Source organism: Stegodyphus dumicola, chromosome 9 (genome assembly GCF_044657685.1).
Source record: "Stegodyphus dumicola isolate Sdum_Otavi_A_Nest chromosome 9, ASM4465768v1".
Classification (NCBI taxonomy): Eukaryota; Metazoa; Arthropoda; class Arachnida; order Araneae; family Eresidae; genus Stegodyphus; species Stegodyphus dumicola.
The window spans coordinates 99202203-99221500 of record NC_140776.1 but is presented as its reverse complement, the minus strand read 5'-3'; the positions used below and the strand labels follow the sequence as shown (position 1 = coordinate 99221500).

The 19298-nt window shown below is 32.2% G+C and overlaps 1 long non-coding RNA gene across 3 annotated transcripts in view; it reads left to right on the top strand.

The window, feature by feature from the left end:
• Positions 1-15140, top strand: part of LOC118193747 (uncharacterized) — a 29100-nt gene extending 13960 nt beyond the window's left edge. The window contains exons 2-7 of one of the 3 annotated variants that reach the window (XR_004758985.2): positions 600-699; positions 1101-1305; positions 1656-1839; positions 4434-4712; positions 4926-5283; positions 12342-15140. This is a non-coding gene — a long non-coding RNA (uncharacterized LOC118193747). The remainder of the gene's footprint in view (positions 1-599; positions 700-1100; positions 1306-1655; positions 1840-4433; positions 4713-4925; positions 5284-12341) is intronic. The other 2 variants (XR_004758983.2, XR_004758984.2) reach the window with 2 other exon arrangements.
• The last annotated feature ends 4158 nt before the right edge of the window (positions 15141-19298 follow it).

Genomic DNA, 19298 nt, shown 5'->3' with positions numbered 1-19298 from the left:
AATCTTTCACAGATGCAAAATTTTCTTGCCAGGCTATAAGATAAGGAATACTTAGATTCATAATCTTCAATTACTTAAATGTTGCACTGCATTTGATACTAGCTTTATTTTCAATTTTAAGACCATAGATTAATGTTATAGTAATGGAGAAACCTTTGATGTGCATTCTTTTCATGGCCATGGACACTAATGCTCTGGATTTCACAAAATTTAGCACAGGCAATACTGCCTAAAAAAATAAGAATCTACCTCCACCTCTAACTGTACCAAAAAAATAGTCTGTGTTCCTCGATCTGCGAGTAGGTTGGTTCGTTTGACTTTACAGAGATGAGATAAGGCTTGAAGGAGCTTAGGCCAATCACAGTACAGACATAATACAGTTTATAGCATGCAGTGGCTGAAATTCTAAGAATATTTTTTCTCCATCATCCCATTATCATTGCTGTCTAATTAACATGCAACATTTATTTATACTCCTCCCAAAAAAGGCAAAAATATGTTATGACTAAAACACATCAGAATATTGTTCTAGGTTATAGAAGCAAATTCTTTTTAAATTTTAATTTAAAATTTTTTATTTATTAATTTATTTTTTACAGGAAAGTTAACAAAGAGAATTTACAGTTAAGGAGAAAAGAGCTGTGTGAGAAAGCATTGCATATAACCTAAATGTGCAAAAGCAATGCAGAAATGATAAGGGTAAGTGAATTAGATTTTACCTAAAATCCATATAAAAATAAACTGTTTCAAATGCTTAAATTTATAATATGATTAATTTACATTGCAAGGTGAAGAATTTTTTCCCCCACATGTTCGCATTAGAACTATATTGTTCAAGTAATTTATTTTACAGTTAATATCACTAAGAAAGTTATTTCTTTAGTTTAAACAAACAGGAGTAAAATTTGTTCATTCATTGCAGTATTATTGATTGCTGTTGCATTCAGCTGTCACACATACATTAGACTATTTCAGGTTTAGTAATTTATCCTTTAATTAACATGATAGAAAACAATTTTTGAATATAAAATATATGACCAAAATTATAACTATCAGTTCTGCATATATGATTAATTCATATTGTAATTTTTTTTTGTCAGCTGCCCAGGCAGTATAGTGGTTAGGGGAGCCAACTGCAATACCAAAGTACCTGGGTTTGAATACTGGAGAATACATGGTTATAACTCTTTCCCTTCATAAGAGGCAAAGGTGGCCCACCTATTACATGCCTCCATAATAAAGTGTCCATCACTTCTGGCCTTAGTTGTAGCCAAGCCGAAGCTGGCTGAGGGCCCGCCATTTGGGGTGCGTACTTTTAATTTTGGTCATACAATATTAGTAATACTTTTAAAAAATATTACTCTGCAATTATTTTCTTATATATATAAAAATGCTTGTTTTAAATATTTTCCTTCCCAAATTTTACTCAAAAAAAAAAAAAAAAAAAACACTATTCTCCCCCTCTTCTGTTTTAGAAGTACTTAAAGCAATAACAATCAATATAAGCCTCCTACAGCTGAAGGAGGTTCTTTTCAAGCCTTCAAAAACTAGCCATGCAAATTTATGCAACTTATGCTTCATCTTCTTGCTTTAGTTGCTTGCTGTATATATATATATATATATATATATATATATATACAGAACTTTTTTATTAGGTGTGAATCGATTGGAAATGTGCCATGAGAAACGAAAGAAAGAAGAAACAGCTTGTCCAAAAGAGTTAAATGATCTTAAGAAGAGGTTACTTCATTTAGTTGATAGCATATCCATTTAAGGAATGGTCCTTAAAGAAATAAGTTCAAGGAAGATGTTGATGACCCTGCCAGTAAGGAAGAATCTGTAAGTATTTTAAATTCTGCTCAGTAACAATATGTTGTTAGTTAAATTTTTTCTTTTTTTAAAATCAAGGAATGATTTTAAGTAATTTAAGTAACTACTGCTAAGTGAAATGTTTGAAAAAGTGAGTGCTTATAATTTTTTTTTTCACTCCACACAGAAACAACAAAGGAACAAAATTCATATGCATTGAAACTGAATAACTTTATGTTTATTTCTCCAAATAGTTATACAGTGAAAAGTCTTTAATCCAAACTCGTCGGGACTTCAGCGATTCCGGATTATCGGTTTTTCCGGGTTATAGATCATCAGTTTAAATCTGTTAAGAGGGCATGCAAAAATTATAAAATTAAAATATGAAACCAGAATTTATGAAATAAAGAGCAATTGTGATCTAAAGGGTATCACAATTTACAAAAAAAAAGCTTAATATTTATTTGTTTACTTTATTAAACATTTCTTTCAACGTGCGCATGTGTAAAGCATACATTGCACATAGTCGAAATTAGAAAATTGCAACCAGAAAACTATTTGATGTGCATTCATGATATTTACAAAGACGGAATACATCAAGATGAAATACTACATTTAGTAAGGAATTATAAGTCGAATAAAATAAAAACATCTGCCCTGAAGATAAGGATGGTGCTGACAGATCAACTTACAGTTAATTGCATGGTGCGATGCCCCCCCGAGCAGCGTGACATTGATAAACTGATTTCGGAATATTTGGAGAAACAAAGGATATGCCTTTATCCATTTTTTCTAGCAATTCCACTTTTTGTTTGATGGACATCGAAACATGCTTTCACTTTGTAGATCCTTTGGCAGCTCCAGAAATGGAAATTCTTTTTGACATAATCGAAAGTTTAAGCTTACTTTTATAAAACTGCTCTAACAGTCTGCAAAAAAATCATAAGCCGGATCCAATTAGAAGATTAAGGAACAATGCAATCTGCAACATAAACTGAAATAGATAATTAGATAATTTTAGCTTAGCTTATCCCATCTGTTATACATTAAACGTGCATGCGTCAACGCATATGTGCATGCGTCAACACATGCTCAGAAAGTTTGTAGCTTTGAGGTCCGGATTATGGACGTCCAGATTAAACCTTTTGACTGTATAATAAAGACCTATTAATAGCCAAGAAGCTAAAACCAAAAATGATAGTTCCTTTGAAGTTCTGTTTCTTTTAGTTGTGCAGGCTAGTTGCATGATGGTTTTGTTTTATTTTTCATGTGTAGCATAAATGCATAAATGATTCATTTAGAAACTCTCCTCAATAACATCTGTCTCCTGAGATAGTAAGTTTTAGTATGCTTTGCATAGTTTTCAGTTCCATTTTGCATTTAATAGTAAAATTAATTTATCCAGTAAAATAATAATTGTTTTAGTATTATTTTCTAAATTAATATTTGTTATAGCAGAATTTTATGGTGTTATTACTTGATGAAAAATGAAGATATTTTAGTATTAGCTATTTGATTTTGAATCTTGGAATAAAATATTTTGGTTTAGATTATGTAATGGAAGAAGGTAATTTACACCAAATGTCATGAAAGAAGATTTGGTGCAGATCTTTGCCAGATCTTGAATGTTTTCTACAATATTGTCCATTTACTGGAATTGAAACAAATTTGACATACGTTTATGTGGAATGATTTTTGTAATTTTTTGGGAAAAATTTGTGGAATTATGCGGTAATTGTTGCTCTTATGACATTAAAAATATTTCATTATATATTCAGGAAAAATAGTTAATCCCCCCGGGTTAATAAAGCATAACTGTTTCCTGAGAACTGAAATAGTATTTCTAAATTTCAGTTTCATAGTCAAATATCTGCATACTAGGATTTAATGAATTTCCTTAAAAGAAATTGGAAACATGTTCATTTTTGTCATAAATAGATTTTCCCATGAACGTTTTTCATCTATGATATAGAAATTTAATTATATTATGATTAAAGCAGGTAATTTGTAGAACAAATTTTGCTAAACTAATATTTCAAGCCATTGTAGTGGAGCCTATTAATATAATTTATTTTGGAGATGTGAAAAATATGCAATGCTCCTGCTGAGAGTCAAACTCTGGACCTCCCGAACATGCATTGAGTGTACTTCTATTTACACCACAAAAGCTTTCATTTTTGTCCCATGCGGAAAGGAAAGAGAAACTATCTTACATCATATAAAATGCACATTTTTCTTAGCAACACCAAAATGTATTAAAGGAGAAAACATGAAATTAAAATTGTAGATGATAGAAATTGTATAATGGACATGTAATTTTAACAATGCTTAAGATTTATTAGAGCTGGGAATTGGTTAGTGGAAAGTCACTTGCCTAGTTTTGCATCAGAATTCATGTAGAGACAAGCTGCGAGTTAGGTTAGGAAATTTGAACATTTTAAAGTCACATGGGTTATCTACTTAAAAGGAGAAATGCCTTTATTGTGGAAGACTTTCTGAGGGAAACTGGCTTATACTCATGGTACATATGGTGAAGATCATGAAAACCAATCACGCAGACAGCTCACATGCCTGACTCCATTTTATCACCAAAATATTTAATTTTTCTGTTATTTGCCTTGCAGGTAAAACCATTTGGGTAGATGAAAGCTTTCTAATCAAGCATAACAGAGGATGAGTATTAAAAAATATGACAATAATTGTTTTAGGCATATACTGTCCAGAGGACAAGGAAGAACTGTTTTTCTGAGTGAATGGAAAATGCAAGCATGATATATGGCCGTATATAAAGCATCACATACATCGGAAAACTTCTATAATTTTTACTGATACAGCCAAGCAATATAAAAATGCTGAAAGCATGTTCCCTGCAGTTGTTCACAAGACAACAAATCATAGCAAGGGTAATTAAATACCTTTATGTCTGAATATGTTTATGAATTTACAATTTGTGAATACTTCTTTTACAGGTGATGATTGGTTAATTGTTTACAGTAAGCCTGTGAAAAAATGTATTTATGAAGAACCTTTCTTTTCTTTTTTTCCTTTTCTTATGTTAAATAAGTGAATTTCTTATAAAATCTAAACGAAAGCTAATTCACATATTTCCTTTACAGGTGAATTTGTGGCTAAACATGACAAATTAAATACCACTAATGAGTTAGAAAATGAAAATAAAATGTATAAAAAAAATCACTAATAGACATAACAATCAAAGTCCAAGGCAGTGTATGGCCCTGCATTATTATGAATGTTTCCATTTAGAGCAGTTTTAATATCTTGGTGAAAAAATTTGCCAACTTCTAGAAGACATTAAAACTGTGTATGCTGGCTATGCAAAGAAGGGTTTAGAGCTAAAATTCATAAATGAACCAACAGTGGAAAGTGAGAACATTGAAGATTTAATGCCACCGAAAAACGCTGCCCTTCAAGATGATTAAATGCAGTTAATTGAGGATGGTGATGATGTGTGGGGTAAGAATAAACAATTTTCATTTTATTTCTTTTAAAAACTTGATTCTTTTTCTAAAATGCATCATAAAAAGTAAACAATACGATATAGTGGTTAGAATAGAGTGAAGAGTGCCTCTTGTATTATCGCGAGTTATTGTTTTGTTTATGGTAATCTGAGTAGTTGCATGTTATGAAAACCCTATTATGATGTAATTGGTTGAATGATTGCAGTCAATTGGAATTGTGGGGAATCTGGAAAGTGTGGGTTCTATTTTGGGTAAGAAGTACGTTGTTATTTTGTGCTTTACATGGTAGAATGTGGTAAGATTAATATGAAGTTTCTGTATGATTTGGAACGAAAGGGGAAAGTGCATTAATTGACTGGTGTGTAAATGAAGGTTTACTTAGTAGCCAATACAAGTGCCCTGTTTGTAGGAAGGAAATGCGTATGGTTGAACATCGGAGAATACCGGCACTACAGAGAATATTTTTGTGAATTTATGTGGTGGCACTGATATACGGATTCTAGTTCAGAAAATTTTAGGAAGCTCTTGGATGCTGTTAAGGAATTTTGTGTGCCACAGACTGAAGGACTCAGAAATTTCTAAATAAAGTAAGTGGATATTTGCTTTGTGTAGTGCTTAGATGCATAAGATGACTTTCCTTTTTTATTGTTTGATTTAAAATATAGTTTATTGAGATTATGTATTTTTTGCTTGACTTTACTGTAGAACTGAGTGCTCCTTTGATTTTTTAAGTGAAAATAAACTGATGTGTACATGGACAAAGTCAAGGGAATGCACAATGTCAAGTTTGTGCAATTCTCTGATGTTTCTTAAGTGACTATAGGTCGATGTGCACATGGATAAAGTCAAGGGAGTGCGCAATGGCAAGTTTGTGCAGTTATCTGATTTTTTTTAAGTGAACATAGGTTGATGTGTACATGGATACTGAGTTTATGCAATTCTTTGACTTGTTATTTTGTATTTGTGGAGAGCCAAAATAACAAGTCAAAGAATTGCACAAACTCGTTATCCATGTACCTCCAACTATCGCCAAGGGGCACCAGTAAATATATTTTTACTGATACAGCATTTTAATTATTATCTGCTTATTTTTATCTATAAATATGAGAGCTTTAAAGGCTGATAAAACATGTCAAAGGTAACAGGTTGCATAACACAAGCCAGTGTAAAATGTAAATGCAGAAGTCAGACAGTTTTTTAAAAGCAGTCATTGACCAAAACTAGCATTTGGTATTAACAACAGCTGTTCAAATGAACAACCAGCAACTATACTGTGCTATATGCACCACAACTACAGTGGGTTTCTTTTAAGAGACATAGATTGATTCTCCTGAAAAACATATCAGCACAATTAGTGTGAATGCTGGAGAAGTACACAACATGGGCATTTTTTAAAGTGCATGCCAGCTACTTCTTCACTGTTGTGATTTTATGTATTGGAGTTGACCATTTTTAATTTCAACAATTCTTGTAAATAACCATAATTGAAACAACTTTTCATCTTCCATGTATTGTGTTTCCATGTTGACATTTGACAATATAGGATGACAATTATTAATTTTGCCATCTTCTATCATCCCTTAAACTTGTGACCATAAATTTTGTTATGCCCCATATATATAGAGAGAGGGGGGGAGAGAGCTTTTCAAATAAATAAATAAATGCATGCAAGTATTTCAATTTCATTTCAGAGTATGGAAATTAAAAATCATGCAGCCTTTTCATAAAGAAATACAGCAGAATTACTGGTTAGAAAATGTGATTTATTCTCTAAGTATTTTGTAAGTACTAAATGTAAATATATACAGCAGGTGCTTACAGAACTATTTCTAGGTCATTTAATTATGTTTAAAATATAAAGAGTGTTTTTTTAAATGTTTGATCTAATAGCCTTTTTTTTTTTTTTTTTCTGGGCAAGTCTGCATTGTGATTTCTCAGAAGGAAGAGCTTTTCATAACATTTCCATGGGTATTGATTTTCATTCCTCTTCCATTCCTTTCCAGAGTTCATCATTTGTGGTGGCTTTGCACTTAGAAAGAGCTCTTTAAGAGACCGGCACAGTAGTCTATCTGTGAAATGTGAGGGAACTTCGTATGAATACATTGAAAAGATTATATAAGCCTGTATGTCTTCATTTTTTTTTTCAACAAAAGCAATAGTACTTCTTAACATATGACTTGTTTCTTTTCCTTGATGCAGATTCTGCCTTTGAAAATCACTGAAATAAAGAAATGAAATTTCTTCTGTAAATATTGGATATAAAAACTTTCTCTTGAGAATACATTAATTTAAAGATTTTTACCCCTCTTATTATTAATTTCCTGACAGAAAATCCCTGTTGTTGTAAGAGAATCCTACAATAATCAGAAAACCCGTATTGTAACTTCCTTTGCATTGTGATGGAACCATGTTTGTAAATGTTTTTTCTCTTCATTTTTGATAATAAGTAGACCTTTTTCTGTTGCACACATGCTTCATCAAAGATCACTTCAAAAGTTATCCTCTGCTAAATAGTTTTTGTATGGGGTTTTACAGATTGTTCTGTTTTGAGCTAAATGCCTCAGTGAAAGCTGGTGAACATTACGATTTTTAGCTTCTTTAAGGGTACTTTTTTGTTATCAGGATGCTTCAAAAATATATGTATGTATGTATGCACATGTGCATATACAGATGGAGGACAAAATAATGCAAACACCTGCACAAAAGTATGACGTATTTCACACCTGCAGTACAGCTACGCCACCTGCAACAGAAGTCTGCCACCTAGTTTAGTGTGAAGAGGAAGGTATCAGTCTCTCAACAGCAGTCACCTGTGTTGCATGCTTTGATCGAACTGTCTGTGAGAAGTTGAAATGTCAGACCTGTCATAGTTCCAAAGAGGAATGATAGTTGGAGTGTGTTTAAGTGGAGCATCGGTTACGGAAACAGCAAACCTTGTGAGGTTTGGAAGGGGTATCAGCCGTTATGACAGCATACATGAAAGAGGGTAAGACGACGTTTTCAACGCACAACAGTGGACGAAAGTCAAAGCTGGCTGATAGGGCTAGACGGGTCTTGAAGCGCATAGTAGCCTGAAAGTACAAGCAATTGTTATCTGAGATAACATCCGAAATAAACAGTCATTTCTAGAACCCCGTTTCAACAAAAACTGTCAAAAGCTGCGAACGTTTATGGCAGAGTGGCAATTCGTAAACCCTTGGTTGAGAGCAACTAATGCTTTAAGCGATGCTAATTGTGCAGAGATCACAAAGGCTGGTCCCCACAGCAGGGGCAACAGGTAATAGGGTCAGATGAATTGTCATTCACCCTATTTCAGACAACCGGACGCGTTTATGTTGGAGAACGCCCAAAGAAGCGTTTCATCCTGACTGCCTCTTGCCGACTGTGAAGCATGGAGGTGGCGCTATTATGGTATAGGATGTGATTTCTTGGCGCGGTCTTGGGCCATTTGTTATTCGGCATGGGAGGATCTAATCCAATCACTATCTAAGCATTCTAGGGGATCATGTGCATCCTTTTATCCAGACTGTATTCCCTGGGGAGCGACTGCTTTTTCAAGATGACAACGCCCCCATCTACACTGCTAGGTGTATTCAAGAATGGTTCGAAGAGCATGATAATGCAATTGAACATCTCGCTTGGCCCCCTCAGTCTCCGTACTTGAATATTATTAAACATTTATGGGCATATTTGGAGTCCAAACTTCGTTCCCAATTTCCACCTCCATTCGGACTTTTGGAATTAGAGACCACTCTGCAGGAGGAATGGCTTAATATTCCTTTAAATATTGTCCATAACCTTTATGCATCTATCCCACGTCGCATTCAATTTGTACTTCAGTCCAAGGGTGGTCCAACCCCCTATTAATAAAGATTTTCCATTATTTCACAATTGTTCCTATTATTTTGTCCTCCATCTGTATGTGTGTGTATCTATATACATACATATACTTACATATATACATATATAAATGCATACATGGACACATCCATCCACACATACATTTCTGAAGCCTGCCCTGATAACAGAAGAGTACCTCTTTAAGTTGTAAATCCTGGTTTATCATGTTATTTATTGTCACCTCAGTTGCTTGCAATTGATTTCTGTATTAGTGGATTTTCTCTTGCTGCCAGCAATTTGAATTTAAAAACAAAACAAACTATTTGTTTAGTATTCATTTGAAATCTCCTTTCCATGTAGAAGTAATGACTGATGGTTTACCTTTTTGTTTAATAATGTTGCCTATTTTGCACTTAAAAAAATTTAATACCATGCATTTCACAATCTTTTTACTTCCTTGTACGAAGTAAAAAGGAAGTATTGTAATCGCGAAAAGTTTCAGGCAGCATATTTCAATGAAAATATCCATTTTGACTGCTATCGAATGCAATTTAACGATGGTTTTGCATGATATCTGTACGTGAGGACAGAATAAAAGACTCGTTTCCTTCAAAAAAATTATAAAACTGCTTTAAAATTAATTCTGAAGAGAATTTTTCGTGGCATCTGTACAAACGTATGTACGTACTCGCGTATGTACGTATCTCGCATATCTCAAAAACGAGTAGCCTCAGAACATTGAAATTTTGTATATCGGACTGCTATAACATGTAGATGTGCAACTCGTATTTTGGTTGCAATCGGCTGCACCAAACGTATATAAATATATTTATATACTATATATCCACTTTGTTACCCACCTCAGTGATCTCGGTTTCTTTACTCTTATATGTTTGTAAATTGAACATTTTTTGCTTTAAAAATGATTGAATTATGTTGTTTTTATCTTCTGGTTAAGGATTTTATGCCTTTAGTAAATCTGTGTGCAATATTTTTAGAATTATCAGCAATTTTAAAGTTGTTTAATTGCCGCTAAGCCTGTTTATAATGGCGGCCATTGAGGTTTACATTTGAAACAGGAGACTAGTGGATTTGTTGCCAATCTAGAGAAACTTAGCTTCACAACAACAAAGATAACGCATTCATTTATTATTGCCAATTAAATCATGCTTAATTCTTTCTGGAATTTTTTCAAGGAAATAAGTGTTTGAGATTTACTTCGTAATTTTTAATATAGATATTTTGAGTTTTTATGTATTTTTGCCTTCTCGTGAAGTGAGAACTGAATTAATTCAATGAGAAATACTCAATCCTCTGAGAAAAACTGTTTCTTTTTTGTTTTGTTTGCTTAATTTCTTTTATACATCGTTCTAGCTTTATTGTAGTATTTGAATAGAACATGTGGTAACGATTAGATAATTCTATTCTTTAAATGATATAAATTTTGTGCATTCTGAGTTATAATATGAATGAAATATAATACTGAATACTGTTAAGTAAACCTAGCCCCAGAGTGTCGCTATGGTAAACAAAGGGAATTTTAAAGAATGCATTTAATCTATTGTGGTTTATGCGCTGTCGGCGAAGTAGGTTTAATTCAATCTAATAAGTTTAAATAAAATGCAAGGAAAAATGTATAATTTAATATTCCATACAAGGAAGTCATGTGGTGTACACATCAGATTTTTTAATTGTGGAATAGGAATATGTCTCTTTGGAAAGCACAAAAACATAGCCTTCAATTACAGCCTTTGTACATGCAACATTTTGAAATAGGAATAAATTTAAAAGCTGCGGGTGATATTTTTTATTTTCAAATAATAAGTTGTTGACAGAAAGTTTTATTAAAAAATATTTGCTTTTTTAAAATTCTGATCAAAATGATTTTATAAATATGTAAGTATGTAAAAAAATATGTTATTTTCCTTGTAATAGTAATTTGACCTTTAGGATATCTTGACTTGGGAAGTCTCAAATAAGCTGCTTTCGCACATTTTTTTTCCGCTGTCTTGAATCACAAAAAATCGCCAAATCCTCTGGAGGAATTTTATAATGCTAAGAGGGAAATGATGTCAAAAGGCTGTTCTCCAAAATTCCTCCTTCGGCCTGATATAAGGAAAAAAACTTTGCTGGGCAAAAATTGCAAACCCATTGCAAAGTGTCTACATGTAAAAAGACAATATCCCTTCCCTTTTTCCTCTCTCCCTGTCTTAATCAACATCTGAACTAGACCCTGAAACGCTCTTCCCACTGTTTGGCGCGTATTGCCCAAGTTGCCGAACGGAATTTCAGGAAGCTCGCCAAGTGCTGGTTATCTGAGTATCCCCCTATGGACTGCTGATATGATCTAAAAGAAAAAAATTGTAAGGCACAAACTAACTGAAGTTATAGCAGTTATTTATAACTTTGGCAATGGTATATAAAATTAGCAATATGTGTCAATATATTTTGAACTGGTATTTTGTGACATATGTATAAGTTTGCAAGATCTGTCTAGCAAATGTAGCTCCAGATAGTCTTTCATCTCATCACATATTATTTTGATAAATTTTAGTATTCTAAAATGCCTAACATGTAAAATAAAGACATGTTAGGCAAAAGTAAAAGCATCATTATGTTTTGATAAATTCTCTATTGTTTCAGAGATTTATGGCCTTATTTTTTATTTAAATTAGAAAAAATTAGCAATAAAAGTTAGCAAGTTGATGATGGCATACAGAACCTTCAAGAATTTGAAATGCCAACTGCATAAATCTTACTGATGATGTTACAACCGTTTTCCTGCATTTTGTACCACTTTTGTACTTAAAGAGAATGGGATGTTGGACAGACTTGCTTTTCACTAGCATTGACATCTGGTAGCCCACAAACTGTAGGAAACTCTTGTAGTGTAAAATCTAGGCATTGGGATCCTTAACTGGATCAGTCCTTCTGCCATATATTAAGCCTTGTCAGCTTACTAATTGCTAATTTGTTGATTGTTGAAACTTGCAGGTACTTGGTTAGTTGTATGTATATATTTTTATATTTATAAAATGAGAATATATATTACTTGGATTCCTTTAATCAGTTTCAAATTCTTTTTAAAAATATTTTAAATCCACTTTTATATGAGTATAATTTTTGATTGTATATAAAATTTAAGGATCATTAAAAGTGAAAATCTGAAATATAAAACAAACTTACTTACCTGTATTTTTTCTTATTCTTTAGGTTACTAACTGATGATGAAACTCAACTGAGATGTCTTGCAATAGTTAATGGGGACAAGCAGCTCTATTTTTATTTAACTTTTTTTTTAATACTGTACCAGTTTTAAATATTACATCATTTCATAAGGGATTTTGGAGAGATTTGAAACAATTATAGATCTGAAATATCAGCCATATATTAAAAGCTATGACAAAAGGAATGATTCTTTTGGCAAGTTATATCATAAATTTTTACCCAAATATACCACAAAAAAGTATAAAACTTTCAATTTGTTCAACCAAACATCATAAAGCTTATTCTTCTTTATAAAATGCATCTGGAATTAAACATTTTTACATTTGTTTTAAGTGTTTAGAAACTTTCATCTTAAATGTTGAAATTTTATTGTGGATTTGGTAAATTTGTATTATGACAATGAATTATAAACATCTAATTGATCTCAATATAAGTTTTTTTTATAAAATTAAAAATGCGCTTCAGAAAACTATATCCATCTAATTTATGCAGTATAATATTTAATAAATAAAATAATTTATTACTTTTTCTTTAATTTTTATGCTAAAAGAAAATATGATTATTTTGGTTTATTGTAAAGTATGAAACTTAATTATCTTTAAAGGTATTTTCATATTATTCTCCTGTGTTTGAGACTGTTTTATGTGAAAGCACTCTATTACCTTCATCTCAAAATGTGAAAGCACTATGTTTCCTTCATCCCGAAACAGCTTCATTAGAGCAGAGCTATCTTATATGCTTGAATATTTTATATATTCTGACCAGTATGGTAAATAAAACAGAATTCACAGTACAGCCTCCAGTTTATAATTTTGAAATACTATTATAATTAATGTTAAATTTAAAACTTTATAGTTTTCATATATAGAGCATAATTACTTCCTTTTTATTATTGTCTTTCTGTTATTTAAATGACATCAAGATTTTCATCACATTTTTATTGAGAAAAATGGACATAGCAACCATATTTACTTCTCTTTTAAGCATATACCCATTTTTTTCTGGACTGTAAGTCTTCGCCTTGATTTCCATAATAGGAGGGCTTTTTGTAAAATTTCCAGGGGCTTTGATTTCTTTTCTCTTTTCATTACATTCTGAGGTCCATCAATTATTTTTGGTTTGACGTTAGAAAAAGCTGCTTTCAAGAGACCACATGTCTATAGTCTATAGGTTAAATATTGGGGAACTGTGTAGGAATACATTGGAAATGTATACATGTAATAACTTTATCAGTCTTAATTTTTCTAGGAATGCAATGATACTTTTTGAAATATGACATGTTGCTTTATCTTGATGAAATTTCACCCTATGAGAGTCATTGGGATAAAAAAGTGGAATTTTTTCTGTAGGTATTAGACATAAAGCTTTCTCTTGATAGTATGTTGTTGATTTTAACATTTTCCCCATTCTTCTTATTTTTAATGCCCTTTTGCAAGCGAATTCTGCAACCTGTACTTCATTAATGATCACTATATGTTTCCATTTGTCTCCCGCTAAATAGTTTTCATACAGGGTTCTACAAATTGTTCAGTGTTGTGCCACGTACTTCAGTAAAACTAGTGAACGTTATGTTTTTAAGTTTTTTTTAAATTGTAAAAATTAGTTCATTATTTTATTTTTTGTTGCTACAGATGTATTTAAAGACTTTGCAACTCATTTCTGCATCAGTGGATTTTCATTTGTTACCAACAATTTAACTTCAGAAACAGTATGTACCTTTTTCAGGTCTTTGTATTTTAAGTCTTTGTTGGAGTAATGATTGACAGTTTTCCACTTTCCAATTAATAGTATTGCATATTTTGCATTTTGAAATTTTAATAATATGCATTTAACAACATTTTTTAATTATTGATTAGGAATATTTCTCTTCAGGAAGCACAACAACCTATCCTTCAATCCACAGATTGTTTTCATGTGACATTTTGAAAGAATAAATTTAAAAGGACAGTCAAAATTTCTCATTGCAAATAATGAGCTGTTGCCAGAAATTTTTATTCCAAAACATTTGCTCTTTAAAATTCTTTATTGAAATTATTTTAAAAGTATGTAAGCACTCTCTGGGAATCTGATGTATTTTATGCTACATTTATGCACTGGAAATATGTATTTCTTGGTCTTATTTCCTTTTGTATTGCACACTGTTTATCAATTTAGTTTTCATTGTGTTAAATTGATAATCCACAGATATTCTTATATATTTATTGTATCATAATATTGACCAATGTGCAAACCTGAGAAATGCAACTATTAATTTCTTTGCTTATTTTAAAATTATTTTAATCATATTTAACAGTTCTAGATGTAAGAATTTTCTAAATATTTATGTTATGTGTTCCATAATAGGAAGAGGAATATTTATGTATGCAACAGGTTTTTAGAACAAGTTCATATATATAATATTTAATTCTAATTTCTTTTGAAGCATGGTATTCCATGTTAAGACTTTTTTTTAAACATTTTTCATTGTTTGAATTTTGCACCTAATATTGTTCTGCTTTATTTTATTTTTGAATTAAAATTGTATTTAAAATTTATTCAAACTTTTATTAACTGGTTTTAACTTTTTTTGCCTTTAATAATTTTATCTTGCCTGTATGTCACTCTAGGTTTCTATTTTTTAAACTTATAATGCTATAATATGCATTTTATTAATGTATTCATTCATTATTCATTTTCTTATTTGACTTCATTGCATTTTGGCCACTTTTTATTGAGAGGATTAAAAAATATGTATCTCCTCCATGTTAATTTATATAAATAATAATATAGATTTTTATTAATTCATATTCATTGTGTGTTTTCATTTCTTTTATTATTTGACTTTATTGCATTTTGGCCATCATTTGATAAGGAAGTGAAAAAGCTGTACCTTACTTATTTTGCTTAATGTGTGTAGTTCTTTTTTTTCATAGACTATATGATTTATAAAAAAGAAAATCTTATGTTATTTGCAAGCATTTTACATGCTTTAACTGTGAGATTGAGTAAAAAGGAATTAAAGCACAATTTATTATATTTTTAAATTTTCTACAATTCATTTCATTACTTTTCAGTATTATGTAGCCTTTTATGTTTTGATGACATTACGTTCAAAATTACCAAGCATTTATTTTTTAATAATATTCACTGAATATTTTTCTTCATTAAGTTATTTCATGAAGTATAACAACAAACACCAACACTATCTCCAAATTTGGCAAAGGGGTGCTATATCATGTTCTATAAATGGCACTGAACCCATTTGCCGGTGCCACAAAATTAAAATATATGTGGATCTTTGTAGGCACAGTTGTTGGCCATTCTAGACCTAATAATTTTTTAAATATTGATGTTATGTTGTTGTTGTTGTCAAGTTCATATAACATGGAAGAATGGTTGTCAGAGCCTACTCCAAAGAGAGGTTGGACTTCTATTCCCCCCCCCAATTTTGATGAAGAGTGGTCGGGGGTGTTCCGTCGTCTCACCCCTCTTCCCTTCCACCGACCACACGAGAGGACTTTTGGCTCACTGCATATTTAGAATGCTCCCATGTTGCATGGACACTATACGTTTACAATGACCCATGTCTTCTCCAGGATTCATACCCGGGCCTTTTGGTACCACAGTAGGCCGCCCTAACCACTATACTGTCTGGGTGACTATTGATGTTATGAGCTCCATAATACAAGTGTGCAGTATGATCCTATGGTATAGAAATGAATGCTGTAAAAATTGAAAATTTACTCTGAGCCCGAGTAATAGCTGTTGTTTTCCAGTCCTGTAATATTTCTGAGAAACCTTATTACTAAAGCATAGGAAGTAAAGATATTTATTAATAGATATCACAAACAAACAACAGCAGCAGCAGCTTAAAAGGAATATCCTAATAATAAAATTAAAAAGATGGAGGGAAGAGTTTCAAATTTTTATAGCAAAACAAAATGCTATTCTGCCTAATTTGTTTGAATGAAATAGCCAATAAATAAAGCAAACGAGAGAAAAAAATATAAAACACTCACAGAAGCTGCATACACAAACCGTCTGTGGGACTTGGGGATGTAAGTTGTTTAAGTTGCTTCATTTCATGTGATAATACTTTCTCTTTAATTCTATTAAACAGACATAATTTCTTGTTTAGTTACAAAGTTCCGCTGTTCAAGTCCTATAATTGCTGTATCGAGAATACCGACTAATTTGTCAATCGAAATTTTTTCGTTTTCAATAACCTCTGTCACTTTCTTCGCTCTCGGAAGCGAATTATAATGACGAGGAACTTGTTTTAAATCATATCAAAGACGGAGCACATCGAGATGAAATACTACATTTGATAAGGAATTATAAGCCAAATAAAATAAAAACATCTGCTCTGAAGATAAGGATAGTGCTGACAGATCAACTTCCAATTCATTGCGCGCCGCGGCGTTACCCCCGCCGAGCAGCGTGAAATTGATAAACAGATGTCGGATTTTGAAACATACCTTCGCTTTAGATGCTTTACATATTAGCAAATATATATCGGAAATTCTATTTGATATAATCGAAAGTTCAAGCTTACTTTTATAAAATTGCTCTAACAGTCTGCAAAAAATAATAAGCCGGATCCAATTCGAAGATTAAGGAACAACACAATCTGCAACATTAACTGAATTAGATAATTTTAGCTTAGCTTATACCGTCCGTTATACATTAAATGCGCATGCACACACGCATATTCGCAGCCGTAAAGATCTTACGTGCACACGTAAAGGCCTATGCGCATTCGTCAATGTGATGCATGCGCAGAAAGTTTGTAGCTTTGAGGTCCAGATTATAGATCATTCCGGATTATGGTTGTCCGAATTAACGACTCTTCAAAGTTATCAAAACTAGTCGTAGCCACATAAAATTATTCTTTCAACTTCCTGACTATTTCTTGAACTATCTGTTTAAGATAATCCAAGTAATGTGCTATAGTAGCATCTAGTAAAAATGGGTGAGAAGCTACTCTGAATGGTACTGTACAGTGTGGATAGATCACTACATAATTTGGATTGCCATGATGCCATTAATTTGTAATGCTAAGAACTGAGTATCAGAATATAGAAGTAGTTTACTGTCTATCTATTTTCAAGCAAATAGTTCATCATAAGGCCGGCAAATAGTTCATCATTCAATTAATCCACTAGCAGGTTTTCAAACACAAAACTTTATTTGATAAAAATACCGAGAAATATACATAACTTAATAAAAGGTGGGCCAGAGCTGCTGTAACTGGTAAACTATAAGAATTTTATAATTCTTCCATTTGCTTGCATAATTTGTTTTGTTTACTACTACTAGTTTAAAACTAAACATATGTATCATTCATACACTATCAATCAACAACCTCTGCTCAGTCAATTTGTAGTTTAATATCAACCATATTGAACTAGGAGTGTAATCCTTAAAGCAAAATTTCAAAACTTTTCTCCGATTTACTATACAGTACAAGAAATGTTCCAAACTTTTCTCTCATTTACTATACAGTAAAAAAAAAAAAAAAAAAAAAATGTGAAATCTGAATATCCAGCATACAAAATGATCTAAAATCCAGACCACTAGGCAATAAATAAATAAAGTAATGCAAATTCCCCTTCCCCCATTATAAAATCCAGGATTGAAGAATACAATACTCAGCAGAAGGAAGCAGGTATGCTGTGAATGCTTTTTTCTCTGGTCTAGCTGAAATTCCTGCATGCCACTTTCAAACACCTGCTGGCTAAGAGTGCACCATAACCAATGACAGAAGTAGGCAAGACACCAGAATTTCACCATTAGTTTTACAGGTATAATCCCGCTGCACTAACTGCACAATTCTACCCAATTTTGAGGGCAAATAATTTGAGGGGCAGTCGGAAGGTCTCCCACCACTCTTTCCATACCACCAACCTGTTGACAGGACTTTCAGCTCCCAGTGTATTTTGAGTACTCCTTTGCTGCACAGTTAATATACCCTTACAAAACATGCATTACTTTTCTAAGATTTGAACCCAGGCCCATTGGTACAAGAGTCAGCATAACTAACTACTATATTGGCTGGGTGGCTGTTGCTAGTACCAATACATTGCTGTTTTATAGATACTGGCTAGTATCTCACTTTCAGCACTTGAGTGGTTATGGGGGAAGAGAGGCAAGACCAGCGCTATGAAATTTGCTTGCTGGTGGAATCACTGTGGGTTCTAAATTCTGCTGCCTAAATTATAAAGATTTTAATTCTCTTACCGATTCCCTGTTCTAAAGTCTAAAAAAAAAAATTGCTATCCCTAATTTTTGCTACTTGGTGCCCTTCTAAATTCTAAAATTTTTGCTCCCCAATGCCGCCTCACCACCCTTGATGATTAGTTGATTTCTTCTATCTGATGTAAGCAATAAGTGTTATTACCATGTGTATATGACATTCTTACTAGATTAAAATTGATGATCTAAAATCTGGAACTGCCGAATTTCCAATGATCTTTGTAAATGTTGTATGGATCTTTGTAAATGTCTAACTACATTTGGAGCATAGTGTCAGTTCAAATATTGCATTGGATTTTTAAGGACTGGTCTACAAAATATTTGATAGAAGAGAAAGTGTGGAGTTCCAATTTACTTCTGATTCAGGAAGTTTTGTAAAAAAAATTCAGAATAGTCCTTAATAAGTTGACCTTGTAAATTTATTCATTGTTCTTGTACAGACAGATTTGTAACTCAGAAAGAGATCAGAAGAGTGCTGGCTTATTAAATAAGCTCTGGTCTGTACATAGAAAAACCAATACCTGGTCAGTGGATTGCGAAACAGAGTAGGGCAGCTGAGCTGATGGAAATGGAATTATGGTCTGTGACTGTGGAAATATATTTCTTGAATATTAGAAGGTTCCATGTTTCCTGCAGCTAACTCTAAACACCACAGTTTGTAGATCTTTCCTTATTGTTCGCTCATTGATGTCTGCTGTGTTCCGTGAC